General features: G+C 45.5%; 1 protein-coding gene across 14 annotated transcripts in view; it reads right to left on the reverse strand.

The window, feature by feature from the left end:
* NCOA2 (nuclear receptor coactivator 2) overlaps positions 1 to 18,274 on the reverse strand; it is a 2,606,235-nt gene that overhangs the window by 1,826,492 nt on the left and 761,469 nt on the right. For all 14 annotated transcript variants that reach the window (XM_069621172.1, XM_069621171.1, XM_069621170.1 and 11 more), the window contains one exon: positions 13,755 to 13,808. The gene's annotated coding sequence lies outside the window, so the exon portion shown is untranslated. The remainder of the gene's footprint in view (positions 1 to 13,754; positions 13,809 to 18,274) is intronic.

The following is an 18,274-nucleotide window of genomic DNA, read 5'->3' on the forward strand; positions in this document are numbered from 1 at the left end:
ATAAAGCAGAGAAACACGATTGCAGGGTCACTGCATTTAGGAAAAACAGGACACTTGGGAGCAATATCAGTCAACCATACCGCCGATAGCAAAGTGAAGTTACAATTTGCTGTAAACACCTCTGCATGTGGAATATCATCCTGACCAAATGAACCACATTAGGAGAATACATGAACAATCTAGCATATATTTCCCTCTTTCCTGGCAAGTGAAAGCAATTACAAGAAATGGTACCATTACTGTGACTACACTATTTTGACTGGTACAATTCCTGTGCCTTTGCGCGGTAAAAAAATGCTGACCCTCATTACTGCGACTAAGGGAAGCAGGGGTTGTAGAGGTGGCTCCTCTTAGCCGTGGTAATAGAGGTCAGCGTTTGCAAGTGTTGTGAAGAGAAAAGGGACACGGGCCCTTTAAGCAAAGGAGAGGGGCAGAGGGAAGGGGGGCGGGGCAAGGGGGAGGGAGAGCGGGAAAGTTAAGGGGAAGGCAGTTACGATTGAATAAAGAAGTTGTGAAGACGTATACCCGTGTCGCTGCGTGATTTTTGGGCCAGAGGCCTCACAACAACTGGCGACGAAGACAGCAGGACCACGCGCATGAAGAAGACAGCCGGAGTTGCGGAGGGACCCGGTGCCGACAGCGGTCCATGCGGAGAGAACGCGAGGCACGGAGGAGCCAACGGGCCGGAGGAAGGTATCCGGAGTAGCGGAAGGACCCGATGCCGACAACAGCCCCGAGGACTGAACGCGAGGTGTGGAGGAGCCAACGCGCATGAAGAGAGCAGCCGGAGTCACGGAGGGACCGCAGCCCACGAGGCGAGATCGAGCCGAGGAGAGAAGTCACCGCTACACAGGAGCCGAGGAGGAGCCCCGCAGCCCGTGGTGGAAAGGAAAGTAGACGCGCACCCAGCGAAAGCGAGGAGGAGCCCAGCGGGTCGCGGAGCAACGCCCAGGAGATCGAGAGGTGCCAGGCGCACACGCAGGTACCGAACAGACCCCACATGCCCAGGGGAGGGAGTGAATGACACGACAACGTATAACGAGCCACTTGAAAGCGAGGAACTTTATGCATATGCAAATGCTTTAATGAGCCACTTGAAAGCGAGGAACTTTATGCATATGCGAATGCTTTAATGAGCCACTTGAAAGCGAGGAACTTTATGCACGTGCAAGTGCTTTAACGAGCCACTTGAAAGCGAGGAACTTTACGCACGTGCGAGTGCTAGCCACAAACCAAGGAGCCGGAGAAAGGTGCGACAGCGCGGAACGGCCCACTTGAGAGTGAGAAAAGTGAAACACACGCGAGCACCAGCAATAAGCCACTTGAAAGCGAGGAGTCACTGGCGCACGCCGGCGCCAGCCACACACCACGTGATACCCGATATCAGTGATCATGTCACAACCAGGGAGTGGAGGAAGCGCAGCAGTAGACACCACGGCACCTGCCGCGCCTGGTGTGACTCCCACCAATCCAGTCTCCTTCCTACGCTGCTCAAACCCATTTTCGCTAGAACCACAAAAAAACCAAGGGCAAAGGTGGCAAGAATGGATGGACGAGTTTGAGGAATTCATGAGGGCAGTAGGAAACCAAGACGCCCCGAACAAACTAGACATGTTCACAAACTTAGTTGGGAAATACATAAAAAGTGTCATCAAGACCATCCCTGCAGCAGAAAGGAATACATACCAAAGACTCATTGAAGCCATCAACGGTCGTCTGATAGTAGTCCCGAACAGAGACTACGAGCGCTACATCTTTAATCAGTGCACCCAGCTACCCCAAGAAACAATCGGCCAATTCATATTGCGCCTGCAAAGGAAAATAGCGTACTGTGATTTTGCCAAATTCAACGACGACGAGGCCATCCGTCTGAGAGTGATAGAGGGATGCCTGTCATCGATATTCCGCAAACATCTTCTGAAAAAACCACTCCCTCTGAAAGAAATAGCTGAACTCGCCAGAATATACGAAAGAGTGGATGCTCAGGCTGCACACATGGAGAACCCGAGAAAGATAGACTCCGTCGCAGCCGTCACCACCAATCAAACGGGCCGCCAACACAACAACACATACAGACAAGACCAGTGGAACACCACAAGACGCCCACCACCCGAAAGACAATGCTACCGGTGCGGGTTTGAATTCCCCCACAGAGGCCAGTGCCCCGCAATTGGCCAAATGTGCATGAGGTGCGGACAAGAGAACCACTTTCAGAGCATGTGCCGGGAGAAGACGCCCCTGCTATCAGCATATAGACCACACAACCAGCAAACGACCACAAGGAGGTTCGAACCGCGGCCCGAGCCACAGAGACCTCTTAACCCAAGACCATACTTGGAACGAGAATACGCCAAGCCCGCCGGCAACCCCAGAACACCAAACAATCCTGGATTCATCAGAGCGGTCGAAAACCTACAGGTGGACCAAACCGACGCACCATACGCCACCCGAGAACAAATAGATCACATGCAAGCATACCCTGAAGAGGAACACCAAAGGGAAGATAACACCAGAGACCCATACGAAAACCCACCAGTCGAAGAACACCCAACAGAATACCTGCCCTATGCGGAATACGACCGATACAGCAGGGAATATGTTCGACTCATCTCAGAAGCCTCCGACGACAGCACGGCACCCAGAGTGACGGTACACCTAGGAGGAATAGACACGCCATTCCTGGTAGACACGGGCGCAACCGTTAATGTCATGGGTCACCTGGCATACGAGCATCTAGCAAACAAGTTTCCCCTACAACCATCTTACGCCCACATATTCCAATGGGGCGCAACACAGCCACTGACCTCAAAAGGGACAATTCACATGTGATCTCATACACAGGGGCAAGAGAGCACCGACCGTGATACACGTCATTCACAGCGCGGCAATTGGCAGATGCCTTCTGAGCCACAAGACTGCCACAGCTCTATGCCTCATCGACATCCACTACGACGAATCGGAAGTGATCCAAGGCGTACCGCCCAACTCCCATTTCATACAGGCCATCCACCACAGCGCCCCAAACATAGAAAACCTGAAATAGGCCTACCCGGCCCCATTTGAAGGTGTGGGCAAACTAAAGGACAATGTCATCAAGCTACACATCGATCCGAAGATACAGCCAGTGACACAGCACCCCAGGAGAGTAGGATTCCACCTACAGGCGAAAGTATCTCATGAGTTGCAGACGCTACTGGACAATTACATCATAGAAAGGGCAACAGGACCCACGCCGTGGGTTTATCCCACTTGTAGTTGTCCCCAAAGCAGATGGACGTCTCCGCCTCTGCGTGGACATGAGGATCCCCAATACCGCCATCCAACGGGAAAGGCACCCCGGCCCGAACATCGAGGACATGCTGATCAGGCTCAACCAAGCCACGAAATTCTCAAAATTGGATCTCAACCAGGGGTGCCACCAGCTAGTGATTGACCCCGCATCAAGGCCCATCACAACATTAACCACCCACGAGGGCCTGTTCCATTACAAACGACTCAACTTTGGAATCTCGTCTGCTGCCGAGATATTTCAGGAAACGATTCACAGACTAATTTGCTCCGTCCCTAACGCATTCAATTACAGTGATGACATCCTCATCTTTGGTGTCACACAGGATCAACATGACACAGCCCTACACCAAGTGTGCCGCATTCTACAGGACGCCGGACTGACACTTGACAGCCAGAAATGTGAAATCAACACAAGCACCCTATGCTTCTTCGGCCACATTTTCTCAGACCAAGGAATCAAAGCAGACCCAGACAAGATCCGTGCCATTACCAACTTGCCAAGCCCACAGGACGCCTCCGAGCTCTGCTCGTTCCTGGGCATGGCGGGATACTGCACCCGCTACCTCCCACGATACGCCTCACTGACATGCCCACTGTGGCAGCTACTAAAAAAAGACCAACCCTTCCAGTGGACGGACCAATGCCAACAGGCCTTCGCCACAATAAAACAAGAGCTAGCTACCAATCGCCAACTGGCATACTTCAATCCGAGATGGCAAACAGAAATCATCGCGGACGCCAGCCCAGTGGGGCTTGGTGCAATCCTAGCTCAAACGGATCCACAAGAGAACTCCAAAACCCATATCGTGGCATACGCCAGCCGCGCACTCAACTCCACCGAACAAGCATACTCACAGGCAGAGCGGGAGAGCCTAGCGGCAGTATGGGCCTGCGAAAAATTTCATCATTTTGTCATCGGACAAACGTTCACCCTCGTTACGGACCACCAAGCCCTGCTGGCCTTATTTGGCAACCCGAGAATAAAGATGCCTCCATGCATCGAACGATGGGGCATCCGCCTCCAGGAATATGACTATACCATCATTCACAAGCCTGGGGGCGACGCAAACCCAGCAGACTATCACGACACCCGGAAGAAGCACCAGACACCGCAATGCAAGGAGAAGCCGATGGATACATCGCATACCTATCACACAATGCCCTTCCCCCGGCCATCACTGCCGAACTATTTGCGGAAAAGAGCAGAGCTGACCCCACCATCAAGGCAGCCGTCCACCTCACCAACACCAACAAGTGGCGACAGGCGGCCAACCAACACTTCGAGCCAGGAGAGGGGGGGGGGAGTCGACAGAAGAGACTTGGCCAGAATGGAAAAAATACACAATGAACTGGCCACAACAAGCCAAGGCACACTGCTCAGAGGGAACCGCCTGGTAGCACCCAAAAGTCTTAGAAAACCACTAGTCATGATCGCACACGAAGGCCATCGAGGTGCGGCGAACACAAAAAAGATACTGAGAAACCAGGTGTGGTTCCCCCACATGGACACCATTGTGGACGACATACTAAGACACTGCAACCCTTGCCAAGTAAATGCGGCCGGCTCACCACCCTGCCCCCTGCGCATAGTTCCGCTCCCTGATGGACCTTGGCAGTGAGTAGCACTTGACTTCTACGGCCCACTCGACGAGGGAGGTCACCTGCTGGTAGCCATAGATGAATACTCCCGATTCCCACTGGTAAAGCACGTACAGTCCACGGCCTTCCACCACGTGGTAGGCCCAATAGATGAAGTATTTAGCGAATGGGGCATCCCCAACGTAGTGAAAACGGACAATGGATCCCCATTCCAAGGAGAAGAGTTTAGGAAATTTGCGGCACACCTCGGATTCCACCACCAGAAGATCACACCACTATGGCCCCAGGCCAACGGGATGGTGGAGCGATTTATGGCGAACATTAAGCGCACACGCCAAAAAGCAGCAACAGACCAAGCCTCGATGCCACAAGTCATCTCACAAATGCTACGAAGCTACCGACATACCCCCCACGAGGCAACTGGGTACACCCCAGCCGAACTTATGATCAAATACAAACCACGGTCCAGGCTTCCCCAACTCGAGGACTACACGCCGGAGGAGGACGATGAGATACGACAACGAGAAGCGGAGAAAAGACAAAAAGCCAAAGAATAGACTGACCGGAAGCGGAAGGCCAAGGAACCCCTGATCCCCGTATGAGAAACAGTGCTGGTCAGGCAGTCCCAACGCCGGAAAACAGACTCGAAACATCGGCCCGAGCCCATGATAGTGACGGAAGTGAAAGGACCCATGATCACCGCCCTGGGAGACCAGGGTGAAATAACCCGAAACGCGTCATACTTCAGACGAATGTTCCAAGAAGATGGAACTGAAGACATGCCTCTCGAGGAAAAAGACCCCATGGACCCAGAGACCCCTCCAGATCCGCCCGAGGCGCAGTTACCGGCGGGCCAGGAGGACGAAAGGGAAGAGCAGGCCGAGCAACCCCACAGGCTGGCCAGACGGCCCACTCGGCTCATTGAAGAAATGTGAAGACGGACTTCGACGATAAGTAAGGGGGGGTGTTGTGCAGAGAAAAGGGACACGGGCCCTTTAAGCAAAGGAGAGGGACAGAGGGAAGGGGGGCGGGGCAAGGGGGAGGGAGAGCGGGAAAGTTAAGGGGACGGCAGTTATGATTGAATAAAGAAGTTGTGAAGACGTATACCCGTGTCGCTGCGTGATTTGTGGGCCAGAGGCCTCACAACAGCAGGGGTGTCCCTCACGTCTAGCTTCTGTTAAATGGAGGGCGGAGGGACAAGATAAAAACAAAAAGGGGACCGTGCAGCGCCAGTGCTGACCCACATAAGTGGGTCGGAACTGACGCCGCAGGGATCGCGTGAAGTCGGCGGCATACTTCTGCGTGTGCCTCCATTAAGGTAAATGGCCTGGGGGGGAAGTGGGGTTGGTGGAATGCGGGCCACAGTGAACTATCTGATCATTGTGCTGTGCCGTAGGCGTCAACATTTTCATGGGCGGAATTACCGGTGGCGCAGTGAAACAGATTCCAATTACTATGGGCCTCATTTTCAAGTCCACCGAAGAGTTAAAAAAAAAAAAAAAAGGTACTGCCTACTTAAAAAAGAAATTCCATGTCTTGTAATTGATGAACATTGCAAGCAGTCGATTGATCGGCACACAAGTGCACACTTCGTGTACTGAACATTTGTTTTGTTTTTTAAATTAGATCAATGTGTTTACTGCACACTTGGCATTCATCTTTGGTCTCCATATAAGACCATAGCCAAAAGAAATAACATGTTTATCAATATCCTTACATGCCTTATTAAAAAAATACTGGAGGTGTAGGTAAAATACCAAATCAAAGAATGCAAGAGAGTGAGACAAGACAATACATTTCTACTGAACACCAGGCATGCTCAATTTAGTACTCAATACAATGCCAGCAATAGAAGCAGTATAGCATGTTGTCCAATGAGTGCCAGTGGAAAATACAGCCAATGGTAAAAGTATCAATGGCTGCAATTCAGAGGTAAAATAGAACCAGCAAATACAAATTGTTTTAAGGTTGGAGCCCTGAAATTAAACACTTTCCAATATTGCATTTGTGTTATGTGATCAATCATACGACACAATTTATATCACAACAGCTAACACAATTGTAAGACTAGCTCAGCGCCGAATTTATTTTCAGTGGTAATGCTCATTCTTTTTAAAGTTAGGTTTTTCTGTGATGGAGATTGCTGGTGTTACTGCTTTACCGAGTGGTTTAGTAGCACTAAATATTAAGGAACTTTGTTAGAATGACTTCCCTTTCTGGAAAGGTGTCATACTTTTTCATATTTTCAAAATGTATCTGAGTGAAGAGTGGCGATAAACACTCATGTCCTCTCCCCATTGCTGTATCACTTGAGAGTATGAAGACATGAGAGAGGTAGTTATTGGACGTACTAATGTTGAGCACAGCCGAGAAGCCACACAGGTCACGAAGACAAATCTAGCAAAAAACATTGGGCCTCATTACAAGCATGCTGGCCCAGAAACAGTGCCGGTAAGCTTACCGGCACCGTTGTTTCTGGACCATCACACTACAACTCTGCCGGGCAGGAGCCCTTCCGCCCCATAGGTCGGACCGGCACCCGCACGCAGAGTTTCACGGAAGCACTGGCACTGTTATTACCAGTGCCAGTGTTTCCGTGGTCCACACTCCCATAGAGTCCTATCGGACTCTATGGTAATGGGAACAACATTTTATCCGCGCCTGACTTCCCGGCCGCCGGGGTTGTAATCCCCCGGTGTTACCGGCAAGTCTGGCGCCAGTAACTGTTGACGGGTCCGGCGGCAAGCGGCCGGTATCACCAGCACGGTTACCGCTGGACCCGTAATGAGGCCCATTGACTCCAACCTCAGTTAAACCCCACATGAACAATATTATATGCCTTTATGGGTTCCCAGTCTACATTTCTTCCGCAAGCCTTTCAAATCTATTTTATAGGGGCAGGAAAGTCAGTTATCAATGCTACAACCGTTTCATCTTTAACCCACTGGAAACCGTGCTATGCATATTGAAAAACATTCAGGATGAATGTTTGCTCCATTTATTGAATATTCACTACCCACAAAAGACCTGCAGAACAACGATGAAGGATGAAATACTGCCGAATCCCTGGTTTGCTTTATGTGATGCAGATTGCAGACAAATGTGTTTCATCAATGAACAGTGTAAGTTCAAATAATGTTACCATTTAGCCACATTCACTTTGTACAGAGTGCATTTCTGTGAAATTGCATCCCAGATATTTCAACAGTGTTTTCATATTGTTCTGTTTGACACTTATCATACACTTTAGAACAAGTTTTATTTTCATCTATGTTAAAGTCATACTCAAAATTATTAAGCATGATCATCATGGCAAAAAACCCTGTAAAAATGCCGGAGTCTAGCATAATAGGCCCTGGATGCTAGCTGCTACCCACTAGTCCATGAAGGATGCTAGACTGAACTGAATTTTGAAGAGTTAGCTCGGGTGCTAGGGTCAATGGGAATTCCTAAATAAAGGATCTCCTTCTTGAATCAGTTAAATATAATTTGATTCTGAAATGTTTGTCATCATGAAATAAAGATGCTTTAAATGTGCTTTTAGTGTACCTGACAGTCTCAATCATTGGAAGAAGGCATTAAAACTAGACATGTACCACCATTCTGAAAAGGATGACAACTGGAAGTGAGCCTCTTATGCTAGAATGCTCTCTCTCCAATAAGGGCATTACCTGCACAAGTGCTCTGAGCCGCCAGTGAGAGACTGCACTCTGGCACCGGTAGCTGCTACTTAACGGGCTAAAGTATTTATTATAGCTATTTCAAATCTCTGCCGTGACACTGTAGTGGTAAACTTAATACAAATTAGACACAATTGCTGGACCAAAACACAAGGTACTGGGATGGTGTCTTTTTGTATCCGTACATAATGTGCTGTTCCCAACTCCATACTAATGGTGCGAGGCCTATGAAACTTACTATTCCATACAAATGGTTGGTAACCTAACATTAACTTAAGACTCCTGAAATCGACACATGATAAACATGAGGAAAAATACACCAAGGAACAGCTGTTCTGTTTCTGAGTATCATCTAAGAAATGCTGCAATGTATATCAAATGAAAACCTGACACCTATTTAAATGTACATCATTTTACAATCATATGGTAATTGTGAGCAAATTAATGTTTATTTCAATACGCCAATATGTATTGTAACCTGTGTTTTATACAAACATGACATGATAGTGATGAACCTGTACATTAAAACTGTGTGTTTAAAACTGCACACGAAAATGAAACTGCATTATTAGTGCAGTAAATAATGTATTTGTTAAATAGATGTACATTACAAATGGTAGTGGGGGAAATGTATTACCATTTGAAACTGAAGCACGCATGCATGGTGCATTTAAGAATCAAAAGAGTGCAAATCTATTGTTTCAGACCATGTTTTCGAAGCTCGGAAGGCGGTTAGTTTTGGAATTCATGAGTTAGCCATCTGTCCAAGCCAGGCTTCTTATCCGATCATCCAACATCAAATAAACATCAAGAGGGCTGTACCCACAGAAATAACGGTTCACTTTGGAAAAATAGAAGAGAAAAACATCAACTTTTCACATGTCCAAATCCTCAGTTTGATGGTGTGGGCCTGTGTTAAGAGCATCAAGTGACCTCTCCACCAGTCTTATGAGAGGATCTGGTTTTTCAACATACCAATTGAGCAAACAAAAGTTCCTCTTTGCTTTGATCTTTTCTGAACATTAGCTTGGCCATAAACTAACATCTGCCATTTAATAGATGCTTGGTAGACAACCCAGTGTCGAGTTATTGGTTAAGCTGAAATAAAACCTCCATGTACAAAATGACACATACAAAACTCATGGTCACTTTAAATTTGCCTTATCATGCAGATTACATTTTTCACTGTAACTTTGTTTACCTGAAAAACAATGGTAGTTTTGGAATCAGGAGAGACTTCCCCATGAAATACTAAACACAATATATTAATATTTATCCATTATTTAATATATATATATATATATATATATATTAAATTGTAATAACTGTCATCTTACACTCCACGGAAGCATGTACCATGTCTAAAGATGCAGGACTGCTCTGCAATTTAAAAAATGTCACCTTTAATAATGGAAAAAAAATCAGAATCAAAGATATGGCAGAAATATGGATAAGAGTCTCAAATTGTACAGAGACACCACTTGTCACATGTCTAAAATGTTTTGGATCTATCAAATCAAGGTGTGTTTTCTCTGGTAGTGTCAATTTTTATGGGAACCGATGTGAAGACTCAACCAAATATGAAGTCATATGACCTGGTGTTGAGAATTCGGACGCAAAGTCCAACCCACTGAAAGTAGCAAGAGCTCTGGGATTCTGGGAAGTCTGCAGACTGGGAACCCTTCCCGAGTGCATGAGTGATGAAGTGGGATAACACAGTGAGATGGAAGGACTCCGTATGGCCTGTCCAGAGGAAGCCTGGAGCAGACTTTGCCTAATAGGACCTGATTCACTGAGAGGGATTGGAACCGGAGACTGGTGGGCCGAGCTGACAGGGTGAAAGCTGCCTGGAGCTGCGAGAGGCCATGCCAGGTCTGATTCCTAAAAGTAGTAAGTATAGAAACCCCAAACAATTAAATATATCTCCTTAAGAATTCTTTATCAGCAGGCCCACTTAAGGGGATGAGAATGGGTAGGAAGTTGCTGGGGAACGGATGTAAAGTACAATGCTGTAGCATTGTTCAGTGCAAAATTCACCTTGCTCTCCGACAATAGCCGCAGCACAGAGAAATGTTTAAAACACAGCGCATAGGGCCTGATCATGTGTTTGGAGGTATTATACCCAGTAATATCTCTATCCTAATTTACCCTTGCCACATGCAGTAATTACCGGGTGGCCTATGTGGCCCCTATCGTTATTACCCATATTGAGTTCCAAAAGGGACAAAGCAGCCTGTAATTACTACATACGGTAGTGGTTTCAAATGGTGGTACAATCCGCAACTCAAAACCAGCTTGTAAAATGAGTTTCAGTAATTAAACGTATACTTTGGCAGAGTGGTAAAACACCTGGTAACATCATTAACCAGGTGTTTTACCACTACCACAAACCTTGTAAACAGGCCCATAGCATTTTCTGGGCAAAAAGTGCATTGTCTTGACACTAGCTAAGTAAAACAAACCCTGTGTTTTCAAATGTGTATTTTTCAGTGACTGGAGCTGTGGACGGGTGTACAACACTCAACAACTTAACAGTCAAATACATTAAAAAAAAAAAAAAAAATGGAGACAACATTATTCTTGGTGGATGAAAGGGAGATAGCTTGTTCACTTCAATTCCCTAGAATATTTTACAACTTAAAATGACAGTGAGCAGCAGGGAGAGGACCCAGTATTAGATAGACCTGAATTATCAAGTAGAATTAGGGGGATAGTTCCTCTCCTTTCAGAATATCCTTTTTTCATGTTCCTGGCATGTGAGAAAGAATAAATAGGTTGTGCCCTCTGAAATGAAAGCACAGCTTCCCTAAACCCACGCCTATAGATTCTTATTGTAACCCTCCAGTTTACATTTACACATATCCCACACTAGAACCCATCAGCACCACATATAATCTGATAATACTACACAAATGTAGAAATGTATTTTAATGTTGATTATTTATTTTGCACCTATACACAAGTGTTTCAAAGTGCAACAAGGCAAGGAAGAGGAACAAAGGGAAGACAAGAAAAACAATCTTACTAGGCCTTGTGACATTCAGATAGTGCAAGTACGCAACACAAAGGGCAGAGGAGAGGGTGCAGAGGGAAGTGCAACCAGGGTGGCAGGTTCTGAGTTAGGTGCGAGGGAGGCCGGGACTACAGGGTGCAATCCCAGCTAGGAATGTTATCTATGTTTGATGTTGACTATTCCTGTGAAACCTCTCTCTGATAGCAACACAGTTTGTTGTTGGAGAAAATAACGTGCATTAAGTAATTTGTCATAATATATTTGCTTTATATGAATTAATGTTTGTTTAGTAAATTAGCAAGATCCTAGTAAGCAGATAATTTTTCTGTAAGACAATCTGTTTGTAAATTGTGTACCATTGTTGGTGACTTCCCCAACATAAAGTTACAGGACAGTATTTTGGGGTGGGACTGTGTAATAGGGGGTCTTAGGCCAGGGGATGCTGCCGTGGAAGATTATTTTTGCATATCTGTATACTATTCGACAACACAATGTGTTCTTGGCTGCAATGAAACCCGCTACATATCATTTGCAGGATTATCACTATCCTGGGCTTCTCCCATGCTGCTCTGCCAAAAGGTCTAAGGAAAAATAGTTTGTGGAACAGTGACAACAGCCATACATGAATGGCGATTCCAGTTACTGTTTTGTACAGTGAATGGCACAGTATTCACTACATCCATTAATTAACTCTGTGACTCAATTTGCATGTAGAACCTTTTACTTTATAGTTATGTGGTGTTGGATTCATTTCTTTTAAAAAAGGAGTTCAGCACATTTTGTGCATGTTGTACTCAAGAAATGTTAGAAAACGCTATAGTACATATCTTGTTAATTAACATGTTTCTGCACAGGAATGCAGAATTGTACCTCAGACATGGATGGCTGTCATCCTGATGAGGGGCACTACATCTCTACCATTCAATGTTCTGTCAAGGCCAGCATTTTTCAAAGGGATTTTCCTTGCTGCAATTGCTCGCCAAGATGAGCTTTTCCAGCAAGAACAAAAGAGAGCGGTATGTTCAATAATCACTCAAGTACAGTACTTCCCACAAGACATCTGAGCAACAGCACAACACTTAGCAGGAGCAATCCAGCATGAAGCCTTAACGCCACCCATTTCACACTTCCTTGGCATGTTCTACTCTGGGCATATTTTCAAGGGGAGAAAATACTCATCAGTGTGGTCACTTAAGAGCATCAGTTTATTTTATTTAAACTTTTATACAGGTAGACATACTCAGACTTGCTTGAAGAGCTTTAAAATATTTAAAGGGAGTAGGTGGAAAAAGGGGTTACAATGTTTAAAAGAGGATAGGAAGATCAGTATAAAGGATATTGGTGGAGGTCTGGCTAGATTGGGTGGGAGAAAAGGTAGATTTTTAGGCTTTTGCAGAAGGTGATGATGGAAGGGGACGCGTGGATGTGGGGTGGCGGGGTTGTTCCTAGCATTGTGTGTCCATTGAGCAAAGGCTTGTTTTGGGGTGCAGGTTAGCTTGCAGAATGAAATGGGTAGAAGATTTTGGTTGGATTATCTGGAGTTTGTGTGGGGGAAAGGTTTCAGCTTGCTGTGAAGGTAGGATTAGGTTTTGAGGTGGATGGCCTTGTATACAATAAATATTAGTCGACTTGTTGGTCCCTTCAGGTCATTCTCCAATTTGTCCACAGCTTTGCCAGCCCAGAGTCAAGCATCCATTCATATTATCACAATGAGAAAGAACAGAGCTGCTTTCTTTAGACTGATCCCAATGGCTTTGACACAGTTCACACATTCAAGAGAATGTCTAGTGGCTGGTTGGCAGCCAACAGTCTCCTTTGACATCAAATTCACAGCCTCAGTCACATAGGCTGTTTCCTCTCACACAGAATGACGAAAAGGTTACAGACTTTGACATGGTCAGAGTGTTTTAGTAGCAGCCTGTCACTACACAATCCCTTTAACTGGCACAGAGTGCAGCACAAAAAACTACTCACACAATACTTGGAGCAGAAATATTACCATACACCTTAAAAACAAACAGTAATGCTGGCATGGTATTTCCATTATTTAAAATAATGAGTGTGCTTCACAAAAAAGCAGGCATTAGCAAATATATCCATTATGTGGTATCAGGTGGTCAGAAATAAATATTGTGCTTGAGCAAAGATGATAAAACAATATAGACCCTTACCTTTCGATTGGCTCGATGTTGTTGCAGGTGTTTATGAAATGGCGAAGAGGATTCCTGTCAAAATAGATGACAAACAATTTCAAAAGATGCTGGAACATCCACATTATTGGTCTAACACAAATACACAACAATCCTTTTACATGGGCAGGAAGAAAAAACAATTTATTTATTTGACAGCAAATAGAAAGATTACAGGAGTCAACCCCAATATCAATCATTTACACATCCATTATCTGATATAACCTGTGTAACACATATATACAATATGCACACTTGTGGACTATAATTTAGACACCCTGAACACAGAAATAATCCAGAAAGAGTACTGTTGTTCTTGCTTCCTGTAGGAAACCATGGTGAAATGAACGCATACAAAGTCTTTAACTCATAAAAAGAGGATTTCAATTAAATTTCAAGTCCAGTACAAAAGTAATCCATCAAACTCACATCTAATGTAACAATGCATGTACATTTAAGGTACAGTATGTGGCTTTAAGGGTCGTTCATAATACTGTAGACTAGTAGGAACTATATAATACAACAGGTTTATACAGTATAAAATGGAGTGACTTCAATAAAAGGCATACTAGTCTTATGTCAGTACAATCGAAAGGAAAAGGAAACACGTGAACAAGTGTCAGCAACACGCCTACTGCATATACACACGCATTGTGAAATTCCCAGTTTTTCCATCTGACAATAACAGTCATAACAACTAGACTACGTCTTGTGCTTTTCACATTCATGGACCTTCATTGCTCGTTTTAGCTTCTCGTTGCAGTACTTTCACATGCATGGAAATGGTAGTCAGTTCCTGGTAACCTATGCACAGAATTCTGAAAGATATCCTCAGCAGCTTCCATGGGTGGATGAAGGGATTCATGACAATATGCCATTAAGGCATGGAGAATGGATGGGGTAGCCCTAAAAGGGAAATTGGGATACCATGATTCATCCGACGATGTATTATCCTCTGAGTGTCACCTGCCCCTATGTGATCCCCCATCATAGCAGCGCCCAGGGTCAGTATCAGACAGCGGCTGCTGTACCCTGGCCACATGAGCAGAGGTTTCCTCAGGAAAGGAGTGATATCAGAAGATTCATCAAAAAACCTACATACTAGGCTTAAAGTCTCTCCTCCATGCACTTTCCAAGGACTAACCTCCTATGTTGCATTAAGTGGGACTGATTCTGACCAGGAATCTTCTGTTATATTAACATAACACATTTTATCAAGTAGTACAGTGTTTGTAGATCAATAAGTGGTATCATTTTGTGATGCAGTGAAATTATATTCATTCTTACAATAGTATCCACCCCTTTGATGAAGTCCCAGCATTATATAGGGAACTGTGCTTTACAATGAGGAGGTGAATCTATGTCCGGAACTGCACAATGCTCACAGTGGGGTTTGTCAATCTACTATACTGGAATATTTATGTAGAACAAAAATATGTTCATATATCTAACAAATCAGACATGCTCATCCATATCCTGCAACTCTTCAATGTCATCTTTAGGATTTAACCACGCTCCTTTGGAAAAGTCTTAAGTCTAGCCCCTAATACATCCCTATATACCTCTAAAATAGGGAAACTAAAAAAAAAAAAACATTGACTCATCTATCCCAAACAGTGTGTGTATCTGAATTGGCATGGCAGGCCTACTAATGTGATGTATTGTTTTACCCAGAACTGACCCAAAGGAAGTAGATGAAGGCTTATGGTTCCATGAACTCTATCTCTTGTATAATGAGCATGGGTAGGCTGATGTTTTACTAGACTGCTAGAATAAATGTTCTAAAGAAATGGTGTGGCTTGCCCACAGCAAACAATTAAACCAAGCTATAATCCCCAAAAATATCTTCCATCGTCGGGTCCAAAACTAGCGGCTGGTGGAATGTGAAAATCGTGCGTCTTTGTATTGTTCTGTAGAGGTCTCTGGTTACTGTGTCAGACAGCCAAATTAGATGATTATTCTTTATTATCCATCATTAATTGTTCCACACCTTCTCTTGCCCGTTGTCCAGGTTGTTCAAGCAGAACGATATTCTCCTTTCAGTGCAGGGGGAATAACCATCTGGAGCTGGTTTCAGGTGGTCAAATGAAACCTGATGTGGCCCGTTTTGGTAGGCAGGGGCCTTGTGGACTACTGTTCTCGTACCCACACGCTGTTATGCTCACCTGGTCTCTGCGGAGGCATTGGGGCACGGTTGCAGCCTTCCCTGAACTTGAATCACCCCCTTCAGGCCTCTCCCTCAGTAGAAAAGCTGTGAGCGGTGGTACGTGGTGATACTGCTCCTGCGTGGAGATAACACTGTGTGAGTGCGCCAATCTGTGATTGTTGTACCTCTCGAACCCTTCACCCCCAAAGTACGATTTCTGTGAGCATACGCTGGCTCATAAAGCTCACCTATGAATTATGTAAGATAAGCTCTCCGTCCTGCTACTTCTGGTAGGGGTGCGTCGAATGGGATCTAGTTCCTTCACTGATCCCCGATAAGGATTAGTCCAGTCCAGCTGCGACTATGATTCTCCTTATGATTGGTAAGTCTTTCTTGAGCTCTTGTGATGCTGTTCGTTCTGTTTAATATTTTTATATGTTGCTCCTATTTATGCCCGCAATAATGTCTCTCTTCTGTTTTCTTCCCTAGATGGAAATGTGGCCTCAATGCAGCTGTGAGACGCGAGACTCGGCCGGATGGAAGATGGATGCTACCGCAGTGTTCGACAGCAGGTAAGTGATGGTTTAAGGAAAAGCACGAAGTATGGCGGAGCGGAACCTGACTGTTTTTTCGATGTCTAACCTTGTCTTCTATTTTTCCTTGCAGGCGCTGCTGTCGAGGATGGAGTGTGTCGTGCTGCGGTGCCAAGATGAAGATTTCGGCGTTCCGGAAAGTGTAAAGATGAATACTTGGTTCACCGACGAAGAGATGTACAGGTAAGAACAGCTTCCCCCAGTTGGTAAGTATGCTGGCAGGAAGCAGGATGTCCAGGAAGCAGGATCTTCAAAGGTAAGTCTGACCTCAAGTGACAGTGAGCGTTAAGATGCTTGCAAAGGCAGAATAATGTGAAGCATCTGTCTTGAGAATCCGGGCAGCTTATTAGCTGAGATCGGGGGCACGCCCATTAGGGCCGGCTTACCAACCACATCCTGCCACTCCTAGAGAGTGAGCATGTGCGAAGGCAATCCATTAGCAGCCACACCCAAGAATACACTCGGGGCTGCTTAATGGATGGAATGTTAAAGGTTAATGCAGATGAAGTGCTATGTCCATAATAAAAGCTTTTTCGTGTTAAATGGATGTTCTTGTTTACTTTTGTTCATGAGCCTGGCGCCAAAGGCGCCTGGCCAGTGTCCACCCAGGTCTCCTGTGCATGGGACCCCTGCATGCCTGTGCCCCTGACTTCATGATCATGACACACACAAGAAGCCCTGCACTGGCTGGATGTACTTAGGATATATTATTATTATATTTATTGAGCGCTGAACTGGCTGGGAGAAGCAACAAAGTGTTTTAAAGAGGTCCACAACAATACAGATCCATAAGGAACAAGTTACTTACTTGTAACTATTGTTCTCGAGCATTGGTCTGGCATGGGTTCACATGCTCATGAATATTCCCAGTCGTCAGGCCGGGAATCCTTGGTAAAAGAAAAACAGTTTCACTTTCACTTACAAACTGTATTTCTCCTCTAAACCAATCACTGTCCTCTTGGTCATATTGCCCGCAGCCTATTTATTTATTTATTACATTTGTATAACGCACACACAGCCCTTGGGCATCGAGGCGCTGTTAAATGCACAGAGCTTAGTTACCGGGGAGGTACAGGTGGGAAATGCATTTACATGTTGTACAATAATACATTAGGGGTACAGCTTATAGATACATGTTGTAGATTACCAGGAGATGCATTTAGCAATCACAGGTGATGAGTGGGGCAAAAAGTGCTTATTTCATGGCTTTGCAGAAAGCCATGAGAGATACCTCGCCTCGAAGAGTAGGAGGTAGGGCATTCCAGTGTGAGGGTGCAAGGTAGGGGAAGTTAGCGCCACCTGCTCTAGCTTTTCTTTTATCATGGGCACGCTAAGCATGTTGGTATAAGGTGTCCTGGTTGGCCTTGTGGAGGTGGAAGGATGGATTATTTGCGATAGGAAGTCTGTGCAGAGAGGTGAATGCACTTATGGTCAGGGTCAGCGCTTTGAGTATGATCCTTTCTTTCATTGGGAGCCAGTGGGCTGATTTTCTGGCGGCCGTGATGTGTTATCTTTTGGAGATGCCTTTAGCTGCACAAAGCGCATTGTTCTGGGTGACTTGTAGTCTTTCCAGGTTTTTTGTGGAAGTCCCCAAGAAAAGTACATTACAGTAGTCTAGCCTTGAACCTGTGATGGCTCTGGCTATGTTGGTGCAGCTCTCCTTGGAGAGAAAAGGCCTAGCTGCGTTAATGAGTTTAGCACGGTACGCCGCTGAGGAGGCGATTGCACCGTTTCGTCTATTCATGGATAAGTTGGAATCCCGA

Source organism: Ambystoma mexicanum, chromosome 5q, assembly GCF_040938575.1.
Source record: "Ambystoma mexicanum isolate Mex_15411 chromosome 5q, UKY_AmexF1_1, whole genome shotgun sequence".
NCBI lineage: Eukaryota > Metazoa > Chordata > Amphibia > Caudata > Ambystomatidae > Ambystoma > Ambystoma mexicanum.